The sequence below is a fragment of the Acinonyx jubatus genome, chromosome A1 (genome assembly GCF_027475565.1).
Source record: "Acinonyx jubatus isolate Ajub_Pintada_27869175 chromosome A1, VMU_Ajub_asm_v1.0, whole genome shotgun sequence".
Taxonomy (NCBI): Eukaryota; Metazoa; Chordata; class Mammalia; order Carnivora; family Felidae; genus Acinonyx; species Acinonyx jubatus.
The window spans coordinates 30988821-31011355 of NC_069380.1; positions in this window are offsets into that span (position 1 = coordinate 30988821).

Below are 22535 nucleotides of genomic sequence, written 5' to 3' on the forward strand. Positions count from 1 at the left end.
CCATCTCATCCCATAAATATCTATCATGTGACCTCTTTCAATTGCAAAGCAGTTTATATTAAGTTTTTCCTGATATTCCTAGTCCAAAAAAAAAAAGACTCTGTATGAGAGCTGGCTATATATATATATATATATATATATATATATATATACATATATATATATATATGTATATATATACATATATATATCTCTTAATGTATTTTAAAGGAAAGGTGAAGTGAATGAAGTTTGCTTAAACTTGAAGATTTTTCTAATAGCAAATATTTATATAATACTAATGTGATACTAAATATTAAAATATTTAAGATTATTAATAATTTAAATTCTGATTTTTCTTATAGCCGAGGATTTAAAAAATCATATTGAGACAAAAAATATCAGTGAGATTGGAAAAAAAAATATTAAAAGGTGAATAAATATAAAAATACTTATTATCTATAATGCTGACATTAGCAATGTGGCCCAGGTATTTATGAACAATGAGGCCCGTAATACTGAACCTTAGAGTTGAACATTATCTACCCAATCACAGGAAGTACTGAACAACCACATGTCCTTCTGTGCTAGTTCCATTGTATCAATTAAGTAAGAAGATGATTAGACTGAGGTGGTTTGAATACCTTAGCAGCTTAAGTAAAAAAGAAAATGAAACCTAAGCCTATTAATGCCTCAGGATTAAGAAATCAAAACCTAAAGACAACCAATGAAAAACAGTTACCAAGACTTTTCTAAATAAAACAAAGCCTCACACTATAGCCAATCAAATAATTTCTTTGCTTTTTTCCATGCCTTTTCTCTCTGAAAAGTCTTTTCTCTCCTGGTTCCTGTTGGTGGAGTACTCCTAACCACTTCCAATTTGTCACTGCCCAATTCCAATTGTTTTTTGTTCGAATAAAAATATTAAAATGTTTAATGCGCCTCAGTTTATCTTTTCACAGTTCACAGTTCTCTATAATTTCTGCTTGGAGCAAAAGGCCAGAAAACACAAACCCCAAAGGAAGCAGGATCACAGAGTCAAAGAAAAGACAGCTGAGCTGTTAACTTCCAGGCCAGAGATTCAAAATCCCCAAATGCACAGAGGGCTGGAGAGAACGCGGTAGTGTGTAGTGTGACGCCAATGAATGTCCCTTCAAAGAGAAGGAAACATTGGGAGTGAAGAATAAGTGACACCCTCTCCCACCATTGAGCAGTTTCTAATTGGCAAGTTTGAGCCATTTTCTTTTATTCTGACTTCTGATTGTTTCGATGTATTTCTGTCGTATTTTGTGGCTTCTATTTGCTATGCTTTTTCTTTGCTTCTGAGATTATGTTTTGTTGCATTGGTTAAGGGTTTTTGTTTTTTGTTTGTTTTTGTTTTTTATTTATTTTTAATTTACATCCAAGTTAGTTAGCATATAGTGCAATAATGATTTCAGGAGTAGAATCCAGTGATTCATCACCTACATATAACACCCAGTGCTCATCCCAACAAGTGTCTTCCTTAATGCCCCTTGACCACTTGGCCCATCCCCCCACCCACAACTCTTGCAGCAACCCTCAATTTGTTCTCTATATCTTAGTTTCTCTTATGTTTTGACCCCCTCCTTATTTTTATATTATTTTTGCATCCCTTCCCTTATGTTTATATGTTTGGTATCTTAAATTCTGTATGTGAAAGAAATCATATGGTATATTTTTTTCATTTCTCTCATTGTCTCCTACTGAATAGAAATAATAATCTTTGTGTCTATTTTTTTTTACTAGCACCTCTTACTATGTTAACACAGATACTTAAATGTAGATGTTCTAACATATCTTAATTTGAAGATCATCTCTAGCCTTTTCTGAAATTAGGCAAGGACTTTATCACACTTCCTACTAATGCCCCACAAAAGTTGCTGTTATTGTTTTATTTTATTTTCATTTTACTTTTAAAACATACCCCCAAATAATGTTAATATCATTTCCATTGTTTACTGTTTTAAATACATCCCCAGTTGACTGTAATATGACCCAGTGTTTTAGAGCAAAAGCTTAGTTAGATTTACTATTGTCATTTACTGATTTCTTTTTTTGTTGTTCTCTTTTTTTTTTCCTACTTTCCATTCTTTTCTAAAATTGCTGTCTCTTTAGCTCAGGGGCATACTATAATATTTTCTCACTGAGGTTTTGGGGTGTAAAATTTGTAAATTACTATTATTTCAAATATACTCTTTATTTCATATTTATAATTTGGTTACATATGTTTAAAAAAAGATTTTTCTTAGCAGGTTCAAGATACTTTTCCATTCTTTTATGTCACCCTATTGTTGCTGAGGATATGTCTCTTGATAATTCATCCTTTGTAGATATTCAGACCTATCTGTTAACCTTTTAGGATTTTTCCTTATCCTTGATGTCTTTATTTTTATTGTGATTTGACCAGGTATGGATTTACAAATATCCTCATTCCTAGCACTAGGTGAAACATTTTAATCTGAGAACTCAATCATACTTTTTCTTTCTTCTGGAAATTTGTCATTAACTCTTTTAATACTGCCTTTCATCCAATCTCTTTCTGTAATCCTTCTGGAACAAATACTAGTGGAATACTGGAGCTTCACACCCCATCCTTTATAACTCTTAGATTTCCTGTTATGTAGTGATTTGAAAAAATCTGACTAGGATATATTCATTTATTTTCTTTTCTCACTCTTCCAATTTATAATTTACTCTCTGGCAGCGACTAGTCAATATTTAAGTAATCATATGAATTTTTTCCTGGAAATTAAGAACTTAATCTTCATAATTTCTATCTTGTTCTCCTTTAGATCTTTCTATTTTATATATCCACAATCTTATTTATAGAGATTCATTTATTTTTTATTTCTTGGAATATTGAAACATACCCATTCTACAGGATCTAATTTTTCTATTAATGTCAATTTACTATACATGTATTCTCCAGCTTGTTGTTTCATAGAGTATCTTCCATCACATTGGACTTTCTCACGTATTTGATAATTCTTGTGCGTGCTATCATCTCATAAGATATTTCTCTTGCTATTGTTCAAGGCATTTGAGAATCACTACTTATGTCCTGGGTTGTGAATAATACCATAGTACAATATAACTGTTGCTGACATCTAAAATTATCCAGGTCTGAAATAGAAATATTAGTGCAACACATGGCTTTCAGCATGATGCAGAGATCAGATATTTGGTCCTAACAACACACATAACTGAACTTTTATTTCTTTTTATTTTAATTCTGCTTGTTGCCTGGTGATTTATTTCCAGTGTAGGCATGAACAATAAATCAAATTTAATCTAAGTAAAGACTTCAATTGCATTACATATTATCCCCAAAGAATAAAGATAAAATAGCCAGATGTGGGTAAAAAGAATAACGTCGAGTGACTTTTCTTAAAAGCTTAAAAACCAAATAATTGAGGCAATATGGGAGGAGGATAGTAATGACAAAACATATCAGTAGACCACAATTTAGAATCTAAAAACGATGTGCATGTGGGAATTTGATATGGTAAATGCTGTATTTTGAATTTATAGGGGAAAAGCATTTATTATTTAATTGAAGCTGTTGTTACAATTGGTGATCTCTGGGGAAAAAATAATATATCATGCTACATATTAAAATGTTCCAGAAGGCATAGCTTTCTTAAAAACAAAAACAAAAACAAAACAACCACATCTACAAGTCTGTACAGCTAATTGAAGAAAATGCAGGAGCTCACTTGCAGCAAAAGGTGCCAGTGCCCTGCCCAAAGTTTTGGTAACTTCTTGTTCTTGCACAGTCTGTTGCTAATGGTTCACACCTGTAGTGTTCTCTGGAGAATTACCCTTCTCTGTGAGAATGATGTCACTTGGCTAGGGAGTCCTTTGCATTTATGCTTCTCCCCCAGCTCAGAAACCAGTCACTCATGATGGGATGCAAGGGTTCTACTCACCCATCTTAAAGCGAGACAACCTTTATGGTATAATTCATATCCCAGAGCTCCATGTGGAATTAACCAGTTCTCACCTGAATCCACAGCTTACTCAACTTCTCCCCTTTCCCTACTCTGCTTCTCTCATGCCTTTAAAATTTCTTCAGAGAGCATCCCTAATAAAACATTTTACTAGAAGCCCCACTCAGACCCTGCTTCCAGAAATTCGGAACTAAGAATACACTTTTATAATCTCGGAGTGGAAAACACTCCCTAAAATGTGACATAAAACTCCAAGGACATAAAGGAGCATATTAATTAAATTGACTTGAGAAAAATGTTTTAACTGGGAAAAGACACAATAAGTGAAGCAGAATGAGTATACACTGGGAGAAAATATCTAAAATGTATTTTACAGATACATTACTAATATACTATGCTTGCAAATTTGAGAGAAATGGCACTCACATATACTTTTTGTGGTGGTATTAATTAGGGTGACATTTTTGAAGCAAAATTGGGAAACCTATTAAATGTAATACTTTTTTTTATATAAAAGCTAGACGTATGCATTACAAATATAAGAATTTAACACATTGAGGTATTTCCAAAAATGTCTTGTTATATAGTCCAAGATATATACTATAGCACAGTTTGTACTAGCAAAATAGAAATTAATTAAAGTATAAATAAAAAAATGTGGTGCCTGGGTGGCTCAGTTGGTTAACTGTCTGACTTCGGCTCAGGTCATGATCTCACTATTCGTGGGTTCGAGCCCTGTGTTAAGCTGTGTGCTGAAGGCTCGGAGCCTGGAGCCTGTTTCGGGTTCTTTGTCTCCCTCTCTCTCTCTGCCCCTCCCCTGCTCACGCTCTGTGTCTATCTCTCAAAAATAGATAAGACATTAAAAAAAAGTATAAATAAAATGTAAATAAATAAAATAATTTTTTTTTTAAAAAGGAGATCAGATAAATGAATAGCTATATATGCACATAGTGGAATAAAAATATATTTAGTAAGAATGAGGTAAATCTAAATGTCACAACATTAACTTTGCCTAAAATATTAATGAAGATAATTGCAAAATAACAAATGTAAGTGTATATATTTTATTTTACATATTTAATATTAAAATATGCATTTCAAATAACAAAAAGGATATACACCAAACTGATAGCAGTAGTTACCCCCAGGGATATGCACTAAGGACAGGAATATTTATTTTTTTCTCTAAACATTCTACTATTTGAATTTTTACAACAACAATATTAACTTAGTTACTAAAAATTTTTTAAGGAAATTTTTCTACATTAGTTTATTTGCTTTAAGGTTGAAAAACAATTAAAACTTAATAGATTTTAGCTACCACTGCAATGTTTTCTCTAATATATTAGATTTCATATAGCATTTTGATAGGGTGTAAGGGATAAACATATATATGTATGTGTGCCCATATATATAAAAGTACATGTATATATACATACAAAAATAGATGTGTATCTATATGTTATATATGTTAAGCATATATATGTTTTTCATATAACATATACATCACATATAAATCTAAATATAAATCCATCCAGATAGGGAATGTAGGATTTAAGAGTTACAGAAGGAGCATATTGTAGATGTTGAGTCTATATCTAAATCTTTTTTCAGAGTGCAATAAGTAGCCACAATAATTTATGTGCCAGGGAACCTTGATGGAGTGGGAAGGACAGCTTTGAAAACATTGAAGGAAAACATTGAAGGATTTTTGGATTCAACTGCACAATAATTATGTTTTATATACTCTAACCACCCTTGCTGTAAGTTAATGGTGTGCATTAGAAAACCCATCTTTTAACATTTTAAAAGATTATTTGTATTATTGGCATTAATAAAATTTGTAATTACATTTCTTGATATAATGCTTTTTCCATGTGTAACAGCCCAACATTTATTGTCTGGCCAATCCATCATCAAACTAAAAAATGAATATTAAAATAAGAGGAGTTAAATGCTACTACAATTTAACTTAATATTTCTGTCTGTTTTGGCATATCTATTAGATTTATATTCTCTCTCTTATAACCAAGCTGTATTATTTTCTCTTATATTAAAACAAATGAACTAATATTACTTGCTAACCATATACATGAATAACAAATATCAGTATTGTGGTTTCGAACATTGTAAAGACTCAAATATTCAGAGACCCACAAGTGTAATTATAGCATCACTCTTACCATTTGCAAAGATAAAAATTCCCACTTTAAAATATTCCATGGGTCAAAGAAGTCAAATTTAAAAAAAATTTCCATGTGAAAATATGTGGTAACTATAAAAGCATCTAGATTAGCAAAGAATCTCTAATTTAAATGGTCAAGTTAAACAAGGCACAATTAAGACTAATTTGGTTTTCTTGTTTGCAGTTGATAGAAAGAGTATTTCAAATTAACCTATATTATGTCTAGTATTATTTTCAAATGTAAATGGCATAACCCTTTAAGCTCATAGAAATGTGGTTAATTTTTTAAAGTGAGAAAACCATTTATTCTTTTGCTAGTTCCTATGTTCTAATTTTGTACATCTACCTTTTTCATTTTTTGCAAAAACAGTTTCAGCATGGTTAAATTTGTTAAAGAAACATTCCATTCCCTTTGTCATTTCATAACTTAAAACTTTCATAGTCATAACAAATTGGACTGGTTGCTACCTTGACTCATGGTCAAATGAAGCAGGCTCTGCTCCCAAATTTCAGCAGATGTGGCTACAGCACAAGCCAGGTGTCCAGGATATTTACCCTGGAAGAAAGGTTCCATTTGGATGAAAAACAATGAGGAGAGCCTTGTTAGACTACCTGATAAAGACCTCTTACTATTTTTCCTAGGATATGGTATTCTCGATTAATCTGCTGATTTATTCTTTGGCATTTGGGGAAATGGAGACCTCAGTCTAATACACCTGGCCCATTCCTTCTGTTTTCAAAATATACTGATTTGGAAATCATTAGATTTCAAGTCTAAAGTGGGAAAGCCCACTTCAGAGCGCTACAGGCAGGTCAGTTCCTGTGCCGGCCATGACCCATAAAGCTGCACCTACAGTGTTAGTTGATTCTTCCCCAATAAATCTTCACTGGGTGTTCTTGACAAATTGATATCTCCACACTGTACACATTATAGAAAAATGACATCAGATTTTTTGGATGCCTTTCTACATAAATGAAAATGTCTTTGTTACCTGGATTTTGGCAAACCATACTGACCAATGTTCCTTTTCATTTTTGGGATTTCTTTTTGAAGACATTTTGTAGATGAAAATTAGCCATGAGTCATGCCAAAATTGTGTGTAAAGTAGTCTATCCTTTTTCAGACATGGTTTGGCCCTGCTCTACTGTTCATCTGTATAGATTTTCTGTATCAGGTTACTTTTAGCATATTTATTCTGGGCTGTACGTGACAAGTACAACACAAAATATAAACCAGCTGTGTTATTGAACGTTCAAATTGCATACATAAAATTTTACACTCAGCACAGTTTTTGCATCTTCTTAGATCCTGTCCATCAACCTAACTGCTACAGAAACGGTATCTTGATTATACATGTATGTCAGCAGCAACAAGGTAAACTCCTGTTCTTCTATTGAGCAGGAAAAGAGCTTTATGTGTCTGCTTGAGGGGTTTTAAGGCAGTTTGCATTCCGAATTGACACTTGGGTGTGAAGGTTTCCGGATTTCAAAGATATTACTGTAAGGGCAAGTTTATGGGTTGGGCGCGGAGCACTTCCCTGTGTGAATTATCGTTGATTGCCTAACCTTGCTTTGTGACTGGTGGAGCCCTGCTGGAGTGCTGTAATTCTCATGCTCGACAGGAGGCTCGGTGTTATCCAAATCCCAATGGTACTCAACTGAATTGATGAAATGACCGGGAAGGCCTAATTAAAGCTGTTCAGCTCAAATGTATTGATGTATTACATCTATTACGGCTTGGTTCAATAGGTCCACCCTGTGAATGCTGCCACAGCCTGTAAAGCAAACTAAACAGATTGAATAAATAATGCTGCAAGGAAAGGAGACAGCAGCAGAATCAAAGCAGCAGAGCACAAAATGCAACAGGGTGACCTATGAACTTTTTATCATATTACCCACCATCAATTACTTTAATCTTTACTATTTTTACACGTTGAACACAAAAGAGAGAATATTAAGATTTAGAAGAATCTTTTGATCTATCACAAGAGCTGGGAAACCCTTTTCTCCTTTAGTAAACATTGCATGACAATGTGCATAAAATCATTGTGGGTTTGCTTCACTTTTCTTCACAATTCATTGTTAGAATCTAGCTTTTTCTTTGCCTTCTGACCGATTCTTTTGTGAACCATTTTTTAAACACAAAATCTACCATCTTCTTTTATTCCCTCTGCCCCAAGAGACTTGTTAACTCTTTTCGTGTCTCTTGCTGGATTTGAATCATTTCAGATTTCTATAATCTGCATATCGTCCTGAGCAATAACTCTGATTAAGTTTGATCATGAGTTGTTCCAGATTCATGTTCATTCCAACATGGAGATATCTTCCTCATTCATATGTGGCATTCAGTGTTATTTATATCATTCTGTGTGCACTGTCAGACAGAATCGTATACTTTTGTTGCACTAACAACTTACTGATGCTAAACCAAACAGAGGATAGATTTCATAAAACACACGCAGACTAAAATGCAGACTAAAAGTTATCAAAGTTTTTGTCTTTCATACAATTACATTTTTTAAATTATAGGAGATGATGTCTTCCAAATTTATTTTCTGCCACTGAACTCACACTGAACTTCAGATATACTTTCTGTCTACTTGACATCTCCCCTTAGATGTTTAAAAGACATTTTCAACTTAATGTTTAAAAGTTAGCTCCTAAGCTTTCTCCCCCCATTCCTCATCCAAATCTGTTTCTTAGGTTTCTCCACCTCAGCAAATGGCAATTCCAGTTTTCCATTTGCTTCAGCTCAAAGTATTAGTTATCATGGACTATTCTCTTTAAAAATTTTTTGTAATGTTTATTCATTTTTGATAGAGAGACAGAAAGAATGAGTGGGTGAGGGGCAGAGAGGGAGAGGGAGACACAGAACTTGAAGCAGGCTCCAGGCTCTGTGCTGTCAGCACAGAGTCCAATGCGGGGCTGGAACCCACGAACCATGAGATCATGACCTGAGCCAAAGTCAGACGCTCAACCGACTGAGCCACCTAGGCACTGCATCTCTTTCTTTTATATTTCTCATTTAATGCACCAACATAGCTCAGTAGTTTTACTTTCTAAATATATTCCAAACTAAATTACTTCTCACTGTCTTTACTGCTACCCTTCTGGTCTGAGCCATGATTGTCTTTTGTTTGGATTTTAACCATAGCATTCTAGGTATCTTCCATGATTTCCCTCTTGTCCCTCCCTAGCTGGCTTACCTATCCCCTTTCCTCTACCCTTATCCTAATTGGAGATGTTGAAAAGTTAAAAACTACGTTTGCCAGACTCCCTTGAAGTTAGGTATTGGATCAGTTGTATGCACAGAGTGAGATTTGGAAGATGGAAGTTGGACAGATGCCATATCCCCTTCCTCTTAAGTAATTTTCTAAGAAACTAGCAAAGCCATAGATCTCTGAGATTTCTCCACAGAATTCCAGATTCTATTCCCCAGTCTCTTCCATGATAAGAAGCATCAGAACAGTGGTGGCAGTGGCAGAGGGCAGCGCTTTATCTGTCATCCTGATCCCTTAATTATAGCTGTGAGTATCCATTTGCCCATTTCCTGTAGGGCCAGAGTAATTCTTGGAAGCAGCAATGGGTAGGTGATTCCATTACAACTTTAGGAGTGACCGGAGTGTAGGTCAGCTGATTGGCCATTTGTCTATTGTTGTGTTTTCATTTCTGGTGGCCAAAGCTACACCAGTTTCATCAGCTCTTCCAACAATTTTGTAAGCATTGTACTCTGTGTAGAAATATCCATGACATAACTTTAACACTTATTCACTCTGTGATCTTGGGTAAGTTAATGTCTTTGAATCTGAGTATCATCATCTATAGAATGAAAATAATAGCAATGACTACACTATAGTTTAGTTTACAGAGTAATTAAAAAGTTTAAAGGTGCTTAGCATGTCCTTGGTATATGGTAAGTACTCAATAAACATCACCTTTTGTTATACTATTTTTACCCCACTGATGATATTTCAGCTCTAGCAACAAGCTCTAGTCACACAGATTATGGCAATAGCTTCTAAACTGCTCACTTAAACTCTTGCTACTTTTTAATCCATTTATTAAATGGATTTTTTTAATAATCAGAATGAGATTTATAAACTAAAATTAACCACATAACATACTCATTTTATACACTACAATGGCTGATGTTCCTCACTAGATAGCTCTATAAATACTTAGCAAAGCTAATTTTACCTTTATCTGACCTCTGTTTATATATTCATGTTATAAATTCACCTCTTGCCACTACTTCCCCTCACTACTGACAATCCATACATTCCATTCTGCTGATTTCATTCTTGCTCTCCTTTACCTCTAAGTTTTCACACAGCCTTTGTATTTAGAAGACCTCTCCTGAATTCTCTTTGCTTGGTTAAGTTGGATTCCTTCTTTGAACTTGACCATAGAGCTCACCTCCTCTAGAAAGCCTACCCTGATTATGCATCATTCTATCAGATTCTCCTCCTATAGGTATCCATAGCACACTATATCTCCCCCATCATTGCAGGTGTTAGCATAACAAAAATAGCTAACTGTTAGCTATATTTTATACTAGGATGAAAATTATATAAGTACATGTTCCATGCTGTCTGATTCATAAATAAATCTTCAGGTCCTTATCCAAAATCTGGCATATTGTATGTGTGCAACAACTGGTAGTTAAGTGTATGATATATGAAATGAACCCTTACTGGGGCACCTGGGTGGCTCAGCCAGTTGGGCATCTGACTTTGGCTCGTCAAGATCTGGCAGTTCATGAGTTCAAGCCTCACATCGGGCTGGCTGCTATCAGAGGAGAGCCCACTTCAGATCTTCTGTCCCTCTCTCTGCCCCTCACCACTTGCACTCTCTCAAAAATCAGTGAAACATTAAAAAAAAAAAAAGGAAATGAACCCTTACTAAATTTAACTGGCTTTACGCCCTAATTGGATCTCACATGGATATTTATAATAGTCTCCTCCATTTTGTAACAACCACTTTGTCACACCTTAAATGTGTTATCCACTCCACAAGAAAGAGTAATCCATCTAAACACAATCTCACTTGCTAAAACCCATTAATGTCTTGCCGTTACCTACAAGTTAAATTCTAAACTTCATATTGTTTTCATTCAGCAAGTATTTACTAATTATATTTTTGTTCAAAGCACTGTGCTACATTGCTCAGTATTTCATCAAAGCTCATTCAGGATAAGATTGACCAATCTATCTCACTTCCTGTCCTTATAATTAACGGTTACCAGTAGAATGGAAGCACTTCTTATCCAACACAATGAGAACACATAGTGACTAAATTATAAAAATCTGTTAAAGATTGAGTCATTAAGATTGATAATAAATATATGTTTTAGGTATCTTAAGGCTTATAAATATAGACTCATTTACTTCTAATGTAGAGCTATAATCTTTTCTTTAAATATGTCAGCTGGTTTGAATTTTTATTAATATTTTTGCAGGAGCCAGACATAAAATATTTATGATTTCTAGTCAAATTCTTTAAGATAATAATCTCAAGGCATTTGAGAAGCAAGTTGGATTTTCAATTAGTTAATATTTTCCCGATAATTTCTACTTGTTTTACCCACATCTAATTCAACAGCAAAGTTCTTTACTGATTCGTGTCATTTTAACTTTTGTATGAATGAATATCATGATATATTTAATGTAATTAAATAATTATCTTAATGCATTAATAATTGTTACAGGTGAACTTTGAAACAATATAGAAATGACTCTTTCTAAGCCTATAACTCAGCTAGTGGAAACAACAATGTTCTGAACAAGCCCACTGAGTAGGAAAGTTAACAGTTACAAGTATTACTGTGAGGTGGGCACAGATTGGTATATATTACAAAGGGAATGGAGAGAATTAGTCCAGCCAAGTAGGAAGTGATTTAAGGTGCTTCTCTTATATTCAGGTTCTAGTGGTTCCTACATCTAGCTCCACTTCCCTGCCATTACTGATCATATCTCTATGTATTCATTCATTCTGCCTGAAAAGCAAGCATTCAGACTCTGAATAGATATTAACTATTCCATAAGACTCCATTTAGACCTCACTTGTCCTAGTGAGCCCTCCTCAATGCTCCTATAACACCCTTTGTATGCCCTCCATTATAACACTTTCCACAGTATATTGAAACTTTACATCTATTTGTAATTCTATTTTACATCTATTTTTAATTTTTACATCAGTAATTTTTACATCAGTAATTAGGGGGTAGTTTTCATCTACATGCTTCTCTTAGCAACTTCCACAATTTCTGACACAAAGTTCACAGTTAATAATTATTTGTTAAACTGAAATGTTTGTTCCATTACCCACCAAGAACATAAAACTTAAGCATTCCTTATTACTTGAGAATTTTCTAAATGCAAGATTTAAACTCTGAATTCCACCACTCAGACTACAATGGACTCTTCTACTCCTCTTCCTGCTTCATCTAAATCTGCCTCATTTTAACATGAAGCCAACTCCTCTTTATCTTCCTAGTTGATCACTCTATTTCTGACTCCACTAAATTTTCTACTTCAGTTGAAGTCAATTATTTGTATTCTCCAAAAAGTGGATTCACTGAAATGTGCTCTGTCCCTCTTCTCTTTTCCTGAGTTCGACTGTGTGATACCCCTTGCTTTTCACCTTCCCTCACAAATCATGTTATCTGGAAAAGCTTACAAGACCACACTGGTTGGAACCAATACAAATTCTTGGTAACTCAACCTAATGGGAACTTTAATATTCTTTTCTTTTTTTTTCTTTTTTTTTTGAGAACTGTCATTTTGTATTTTCAAAATTCCTTGTAATCCCAATCACTTCTACCTCCTCTTAGAGCTCTCCCCATTAACTTTCTCATCTCTCATTTGAATTTTCAATTTCTCTTTCTATTCTTTCCATCCCAATGGTTATCCATATTCTTGTATCGTAGTTATACTTAAAACATTCTTCCTGTATTAATGGGTATATACTTTTTTCCTTTCTCTAATACCAAGTTTGCTGAAAGTCAAGTCTATAAAATTGTCATGACTACCTGTTCTTTCTCACTAGACATTCTTTTTAATATAGTACTTAAGATATATAAGTATTACTGAAAACTCACCATTTTGTATAATGTGATGTCCATATTTATCACCTTATTTAAATCTTCAAAATATATCTATGAATTACTCTCATTTCTTCCACTTTCCTGAGCTTTAAAAATTTGAAGTAACTTGCCAGAGAACTTACAGTTATTTGACTTTTGCTTTCAATTAGCTGTAAAGCTTCTCTCTCAAAGGTCACTGGTGACATTTATTTTATTGAGGTAAAATTTACATAACATAAATTAACCGTTTGAAAGTTCAATTCAGTAGCATTTCATATCGTCTCAACGTTGTACAATCATCACCGCTTTCTACTTCCAAAATATTCTCATCACTTCGAAAGGAGACTCTGTATTCACTAAGCTGTAATTTTCTATTTCTCCCTTCCCCCAACTCCTGGTAACCAAAAATGTTTTTTCTGTACCTAGGGATTTAGCCAGTCTGGACATTTCAAATAAATAGAATCATCCAATATGTAGTTTTCCATGTCTGGGTTTACTCAGCATCGTGTTTTCAATGTTCATCTATATTATAGCTTGTATAAATAATACTTTATTCATCTTTATGGTTAAAAACTATCCCATTGTATGGCTGTAACACATTTTGTTTATCCATTCAAGCCCTGTTTGAGTTGTCTTCCCTTTTTGTCCTCCTATGAACATTTGTGTGTAAGTATATGTTTGATTACTACTTTCAATTCTTTCCAGTATATATCTAGGAGTGAAATTGCTGAATTATATGTTAATATTTTGTTTAAATTATTGAAGAACTTTCAAATTGCTTTCCACAGTGATGGCACAATTGTATATTTCCAACAGCAATGTCCAAGTGTTCCAGTTTCTCCACATCCTTGCCAACCTTTATTTTCCTTTTTTTTTTTTTAATAGCCATCCTAGTAAGTGTAAAGTGGTATTTCACTGTAGTTTTGATTTTCAACTCACTAATAATTAATGGTGTTGAACATCTTTTTATTTGCTTGTTGACCATTTGATTATTTTCATTGGAGAATTATCTTTTCAAGTTCATTGGCCTATTTTTAATTGGGTTGTTTGTCTTTTTCTCGTTGAGTTGTAAAAGTTATTAATATATTCTGGATACTAGATATTTATCAGATATATGTTTCAAAAATATTTCTTTCCATTCTATAGGTTGTCTTTTCACCATATCATAGTGTCTTTTATGTGTAAAGTTTTTAATTTTGATAAAGTCCAGTTTATCTATTTTTTGTTGTTACTTTTGCTTTATGCCTAAGAATACATTGCCAGATACAAGGTCTGGAAGATTTACTTTTATATTTTCTTCTAAGAGTTTTATAGTTTAGCTCTTACATTTAGGTCTTTAATTCATTTGAGTTAATCTTTTATATGGCATAAGGTAGGGTCTATCTTTATTATTTTGCATATGGAAATTTAGTTGTCCCAACATCATTTATTTAAGAGACCATACTTTTCCCATTGAATGATCTTGATGCTCTTGTCAAAAATTATTTGAATAAAACTGTAAGGTTTATTTCTGGACTCTCAATTGTATTCCAGTGTTATATGTATCTATCGTACACCAGTACCACACATCATTGAATACTGTAGCTTTGTAGTAAATTTTGAAATGGGGAATTGTGAATCTTCCAATTTGTTTTTCCTTTTAAAGACTGTTTTGGAGGTGCCTGAGTAGCTCAGTCAATTAAGCATCTGACTTCAGGTCAGGTCATGATCTCACAGTTCATGGGTTCGAGCTCCATATTGGGCTCTGTGCTGTCAGCTCAGAGCCTGGAGCCTACTTTGGATTCTGTCTCTTCTCTCTCTACCCTTCCCCTGCTCATGCTCGCTCTCTCTCTCTCTCTCTCTCTCTCTCTCTCTCAAAAATAAATAAACATTTAAAAATATTAAAAAAAAAAAAAGGTTTTGGCTTCTCAGAGTCCCCTATAATTCCATCTGAATTTTAGGATAGGCATTTCATTTCTACCAAAAAGGCCAGGGGTTGGAGAAATCTGTAGATTGATTGGAGAAGTGTTGTCTTCTTCACAATATTGTCTTCTAGTCCATAAACATTGAATGTCTTTCCATTTACTTCTGACTTCTTCAATTTCTTGCAACAATGTTCAAACCACTAGTCTTCCACACCCTTGATTAAATTAATTCTTAAGTATTTTACTTGTTTAAGCTTATTTATTGAGAGACAAAAAAGAGAGCAGGGGAGGGGCAGAAAGAGAGGGAGAGAGAGAAACCCAAGCAAGCTCCTTGTCACCAGCACAGAGCCTGACTGGGGGCTTGATCCCACAAATCGTGAGATCATGACCTGAACCAAAACCAAGAGATGGATGCTTAACTGACTGAACCACCCAGATGCCCTGAGTATTTTATTCTTTTTGATGCTATTATAAATAGAATTGTTTCCCTAATTTTATTTTCAAAATTTTCACTGCTAATGCATAGAAATACAACTGATTTTTTACTTATCTTGTATTCTGTAGCACTCCTGAATTTGTTTATTAGGACTAGTAGTCTGTGGACTCTTTAGGATTTTCTATATTAAAGATATATCATCCATGAATAAAGACAGTGTTACTTCTTTTTTTTCCCATTTTGGATCTATTTGTTTTTTCTTTATCTTTCCTAATTGGGTTGGCTAGAACTTCCTGTAAAATGCTAAATAGAAGCAGTGAAAGCGTATCTTTGTCTTGTTCCTGATCTAACCTGGAAAGTTCTGTGCCTCACCATTGGGAATGATATTAGCTATGAGTTTTTCTTAGATGCCCTTGATCGGGTAGAGGAAGCTTCCTTCTACTCCTTGTTTATTGTGTGTTTTTAATCATGAGAAGATGCTGGATTTTGTAAAACTGCTTCTTCATCAATTGAGATAATCATGTGTTTTTTTTTCTTCATCCTATTAATATGGTGTATTTATTTATTTTAGTGTGTTCAACTACTCTTGTTTCCTGGGATAAATCCACATGATCATTATGTATAAACCTTTATAATATATTACTGAATTCAATTTATTAGTATCACACTGAGAGTTTTAGCATTTATATTCATAAAGGATTTTGTCTGTGTTTGCTTTTTGTTTTTGTTTTTGTTTTTCTTTTCTTGTGATCTCTTTGCTGTTGGTATCAGGATAATATGGCTGCATAGAGCAATTTAGGAAGGATTCTTTCATCTTCTATTTTTTAGAAGAGTTTGGAAAGAAATGGTGTTGATTTAACTTGAAGTGTTTGGTAGAATTCATCAGTAAAGCCATCTAGTCTTGAGCTTTTCTTTGTTGGGAGATTTTTTTATTACTGATTCCATCTCTTTACTGGTTATATATATTTCTACTTCTTTTTCATTCACTTTTGGTAATGTGTGTATTTCTATGAATTTGCCCATTTTATCTAGGTTATCCAAGTTGTTAGCATACAATCATTTATATTACTCTCTTAAAATCCTCTTTCTTTCTATAAAATTGTAGGAACATCCTCATTTTGATTTTTTGCCAGCTTGGGTTTAATTTGCCCTTCTTTTTCTACTTCTTTAAGATACAAAATTAGGTGTTTGAATTGTGGTCATTCTTCCATATTAATGTCAACTTTTAAAGCTATAATTTTCCCTCTTATCACTGCTTTTGCTGCATCCTGTAATTTGGGGTGTACATGCTTTGGTTTTCATTTAGCTGCAGGTATTTTCTAATTTCTCTTATTATTTGTTGGTAAGCTATTACTTGTTTAAGAGTATGATGTTTGGGGCGCCTGGGTGGCTCAGTCGGTTGAGCGTCTGACTTCAGCTCAGGTCACGATCTTGTGGTCCGTGAGTTCGAGCCCCACATCGGGCTCTGGGCTGATGGCTCAGAGCCTGGAGCCTGCTTCTAGGCTCTCTTCATGCTCTCTCTCTGTCTCAAAAAATAAATAAAAACGTTAAAAAATTTTTAATAGAAAAAAGAGTATGATGTTTAATTTATGTATGTGAATTTTCTAGTTTTTCTCATGTTGTTGACTTACAGTTTTATCCCATTATAATCACAAAATACACTTTGTTTGATATGTATTTTATGAAATCTTTTGAGACTGGTTTTGTGCTCTAACATATGGCTTATCCTGGACAATACTCCATTCACACTTGAAAAGAATTTCTATTTTTTTGTTTTGTGTGGAGAGTTCTATGTGTATCTGTTAGATCTAGTTGGTTTATACTGTTATTAAAGACCTCTCTATCCCTATTAATATTCCGTCTGGTTGTTCTGTTAATGAAAACAGAATATTGAGGTCTCCAACTATTATTGTATAACGGTCTATTACTCCTTTCAATTCTATCATTTTATTAAACTTTTTAAATGTTTATTTATTTTTTTGAGAGAGAGACAGAGTGTGAGCAGGGGAGGGGCAGAGAGAGAGGGAGACACAGAATACGAAGCAGGCTTCAGGCTCTGAGCTGTTAGCACAGAGCCCAATGCAGGGCTCAAACCCATGGGCTACAAGATCATGACCTGAGCTAAAGTTGGATGCATAACCAACTGAGCCACCCAGGCACCTCTCAATTCTATCAATTTTTGCTTCATATAATTTGGGGCTTTATATTAATTAGGTTTATGTTTTAAATTTTATATCTTCTTGATTAATTCATACTTTTATCATTATATAATGTCCTTGTTTGTCTCTTTTAATGCTTTTTGACTTAAAGTCTATTTTTTTCCTGGTATTAATAAGCCTCTCAGCTCACTTTTGGTTAGTAGTTGCATGGAGTATCTTTTCCATCCTGTCTCATTTGCTGAGTCTTTCTTCAGCTTCCTCATGTCTGTTGATGAACCCATGTAATGAATTTTTCACTTCAGTTGTGGATATTTTAAGCTCCCAAATTTCTATTTATTTCCTTTTAAAATGTATGTATTTTTATTAACATTTTGTTGAGATATCATTCTCCTGGTTTCCTTTAGTTTTTGTTCAATGATTTTCTTGTGTTCTTTGAGTGTATTTAAGACAGATGATTTATGGTCTTTATGGAGTAAATGCAATATCTGACTTTTACTTGGGAAAAATACTGTTATTTCCTGTTTTCCTCTGAATGGTTTGTACTTTTCTTGTTTCTTTGTGTTTTTCATACAAAGGTATTTTTAATATTTTAATGTGGTAAATCTGGAAACCAGATTCTTCTCATTCCTCAGGATTGGTTTTTCTTGTTTGCTCTCATTTGCAGTTGTTTTCTTAGCAACTTTTCTGAACTATTTTTTAAAAACTGTATTCTTTGTCATGTGTGATCCTTGATGTCCCAGACCTTTAGGTTGCAGTCAGCTAGCCATTTGATAGAGATTTCCTTAAATATTTCCTTAAATGCTTGAAACAAACAGCAAACAAAAACCAACACTTTCTTTGTCTTTTGCAGATTTGCTCCTTCCTGGGGTACTTCTTCAAGGTGTAGTCAGGACATTTACAATTCTGCCTTAGCATTCACTTCCTGTTTGTGCTCAGCATGAAGATCAGCTGGACTTGATCCAGTGTCTTCTCAGGTCTTGTATGGGCATATCTCCTTCCCTGCTCATGCACCTAGCATTTTACATTTCCTATTATACACAAGAGAATTTCAAAGCCCTTATGCCCAAAGTAATTCTCTCCCCAGCTTTTCCTCCTAGGCTTTCAGCATGTTATTTCTTGTCCTCATCTATAATCTTGTGCCTCAGGTAACTATGGTTTGTTCATTTGTCTTTTAATGTTTTCGAGTAATGTCCTCCATGTAGCTGTCATTTTGCCTGGAAAGAGCTCCAAGTCAGGAGAAACAAAGGCAAATGCATTGTATTAGTCCTTTAAGGAACTCTCTGACAGTTCTAAACGGATAACAGTTTTTTGTTTGTTTGTTTGTTTGTTGAAACAAGTTCTTCTCTGGTCCCTCTGTAACTAGGTGCCCACACTGGGAATATGGGCTAATATAGTCAAGAACAGTCATAGTGAGGACAGGGAGGAATGGGGGGAAAATGTTAAAACGTCATGAAGTCCTCCTACCAGGTTAAAGCTACCTTTTTCTTGATCCAGCACATTTTGTTGTTGTTGCTGTAAAACATCTATTATTTTCCAGAATTCTGACAAAATTGATTCTATCAGTTTTTGCTTTTTTAGAGGGGAGGTATTTTATGGAAGTTGGGCTCTTTGAATTCCCTAGTCTGTCATTTTTACTGACATCCCACTTGTGACTTTTTAATAACTACAGTCTCAGCTCTATAGAAATCTGACTTATTGACCATATTTCTCCATCAGTCCCCTAGCTCCCACAATACTGAAATGTGTGCATATATATACATTTAAATAAAAGTATTTTCTTCGTTTTCATCAAATCACTGTACTGTAAATTGCTCTCTAATTTTCTTTTACACTCCTTTCCTAGACCATTACATCATTTTCATTCATTTCTCTATTGCATCTGTTTTATCACCTTAGCAATTTCAGGCTCTGGTCATGAGAATTTCTTAATCTGTATCTTCTTGCCTTCCTTTATTTCTCCTACTATACTTTCCTCTTCTGTTTATTTCCCCTTCCTTTTTCCACAAAGATTTATTATGCATCTCATGGTTGTCAAGTATTATACTAGACTCGAGGGATTTAGAGATAAAATCGGCCTTTCCCTTAATTAGTTTGGAGCCTAATGAGAGATTTAGCAAACAAATACTTTTAACACTATTTAATAATATTAAAATAGCAGTGATTACAGGGTCTCATAAGAAGAACTCATAAGGAGAAACACACACCAAGAGAATAAGGAAGACCTTAATGAGAAAGTGCTAATGGAGCCAAGTCTATAAAAGATAGATAGAATTAGTAAGAAGAGACAGTGTTACAAAAACAGCATATATAGAGGAGTCCCATGTTGTTGTTAAATTATCATTGCACAAGTGGTACAATATAGGGAGAGACAACAGCTAGGACTGGAGAGAGTGATACTTGGTTGTCAGTTTTATTGTCTGCAACTCCATGGCTTTCCATGGCTTTACCCAAACCACCAGGCAAGTTAAACTGCTTCTTCACAAGGATTTCTATAGTGTATTTTAGATATTTCCATATAACTCTTTATGAGTAGTTATGTATATATCTATTTCTCCTTACTAAGACCAAAGAATCCCTAGAGACAAGCTCAATTTAATTTTCTATTCCTCAGAAAATTCTCTGGCACAGAAAACATACTCTATAGAACTTGTTGAATTGAATTCAATGTATGTATTTTGATTTCTGACCTCTTCCATAAGATTATAAACTACATTTTCAACCACTTGCCATTTGGCTCACTGATAAGACAAACTCAGCATGTCAAAGTCCAACCTTATTCTTTTCCCAATTCTGAATAAACCACATCTTCTAATCTTTTCCTTTATGTGTATGCTGCCAGCACTCCTCCCTCAGCTGTCTGTCCTTTAAATCTTATAGTGATCATTGATCTCTTCTCTAAAAATGCTTCATATAGAATCAACACATAGCTGTCAATTTGACTGCTACAGTGAATCCTGAATCTTTTTTTAAATTTTTATTTTTTATTTTTTATTCTCTCACTGCCTCTCAGGGTAAAATGTTTAATCTTGAGACATTTAATTTTATTGTCTATTGATGACAACTAGTAATTTTAAACCTTGACAGTAGCTAAGGATAAAAAGAATAAGGAGACATTTTAGAGTATTGATGCCAATTTTAATGGATATATTTTATCAGAATTTTAGGTCCAATTCAGAAACTTAAATTTCATATGTAAATAGAGGATAAACAAAGGAGACAATGGGAATAGATATGACACAGCTGGAAAAAGAGGCAGATTTTTTTTATGGATGGTAAAAGTTTTAGATTTTTATTTTGTAGTAAGGTAAAATTCTTTTGAGGGAAATCATGCTTTAGGCAGAATGTATATTATATTGAGAATGGCCTGGAGTGAGAAAAGTACTAAAGATGATTATTTATTTATTTATTTATTTATTTATTTATTTATTTATTTATATTTTTTTAACGTTTATTTGTTATTGAGAGACAGAGAGAGACAGAATGTGAGAAGGGGAGGGGCAGAGAGAGAGGGAGACGCAGAATCTGAAGTAGGCTCCAGGCTCTGAGCTGTCAGCACAGGGCCTGACACTGGGCTCGAACTCACAAACCGCGAGATCATGACCTGAGCTGAAGTCGGTTAACCGACTGAGCCACTCAGGTGTCCCTATATTCATTTTTTAAATTCAAAATTCTTTTCCCTACCATAGATACAATGTTAGAAATGAACATTGGATTCCTCAACTAGTTCACAATCTTATTAAAACAATAAAACGCCAAGATAATTAGATTATATATATTGGTCTTTAGAACACTTCAAGTAGTTCCAATGTTGACAAAATAGTTTTTTCCACAGCTCTTACTATTTAATAACTTGTATCTCTTACAAGTTAATAATTTATTGGGGTGGCTGGGTGGCTCAGTCATTTGAGTGTCCAACTTTGGCTCAGGTCATGATCTCACAGTTTTTGGGTTCGAGCCCACATCAGGCTCTACCCTGACAGCTGAGAGCCTGGAGCCTGCTTAGGTTTCTGTGTCTTCCTCTCTCTGCCCCTCCCCTACTCATGGTCTGTCTCTCTCTGTCTCTCAAAAATGAATAAACATTAGGAAAAAATTTTTAAAAAACAATTTAATAATTTATTATATTGGTGTTGTTTTTCTTTTGTCCCAAGTGAGATTTGGAATGATTGCCTAAAATTCAAAACAAAATATATCCTAAATAATAACAGAATAACAAAGTATTGCTCACCATGTAAGTTATCTATTCTAAGAAACTGTGGTCTCCAATTGTGTTTGTTTCTTTATAAGCTAAATTTGTTTTCTATCATTGTTTTGGTTTAACGGGAAGAAGAGTATTTATTTAAGATTGTGATTTCTTGGTATCTACTAAACTTTGTATCCAGAATCTCAAACTCCAACTGTGTCAGTGAAAGAATATAAGCATTTATGTAGATACTGTAAACTTTATATATATTAAGATAATTTCAACAACCCAATTTTATAATAGGTAAGGGGTAATTTATTTCCAAAAATACCTGCTCATAACTCTTTTGGCTTTATAATTTGCAAAATTCTTCACTCTCATTTTTCTTCATTTTTCAAAAATGTTTAGAATAAGAAATTGTAGAATCAAAACAGTTGGGAAGTTTCTTAAATATTTGCTTCAGAAATGCAAGTGAATAAAGCCAAGACATAAATTGACCATAATATAGATTTTTACAGTCACTTAAGGCTTGTTTCAATAGAACACCTTGTTGAAATACTGATTGAATGTATAAAAATAATGAGCTCCATGGTACTTACACTATAGAACTCTGAGCTCTGATCAAGTGAGAGGTGGT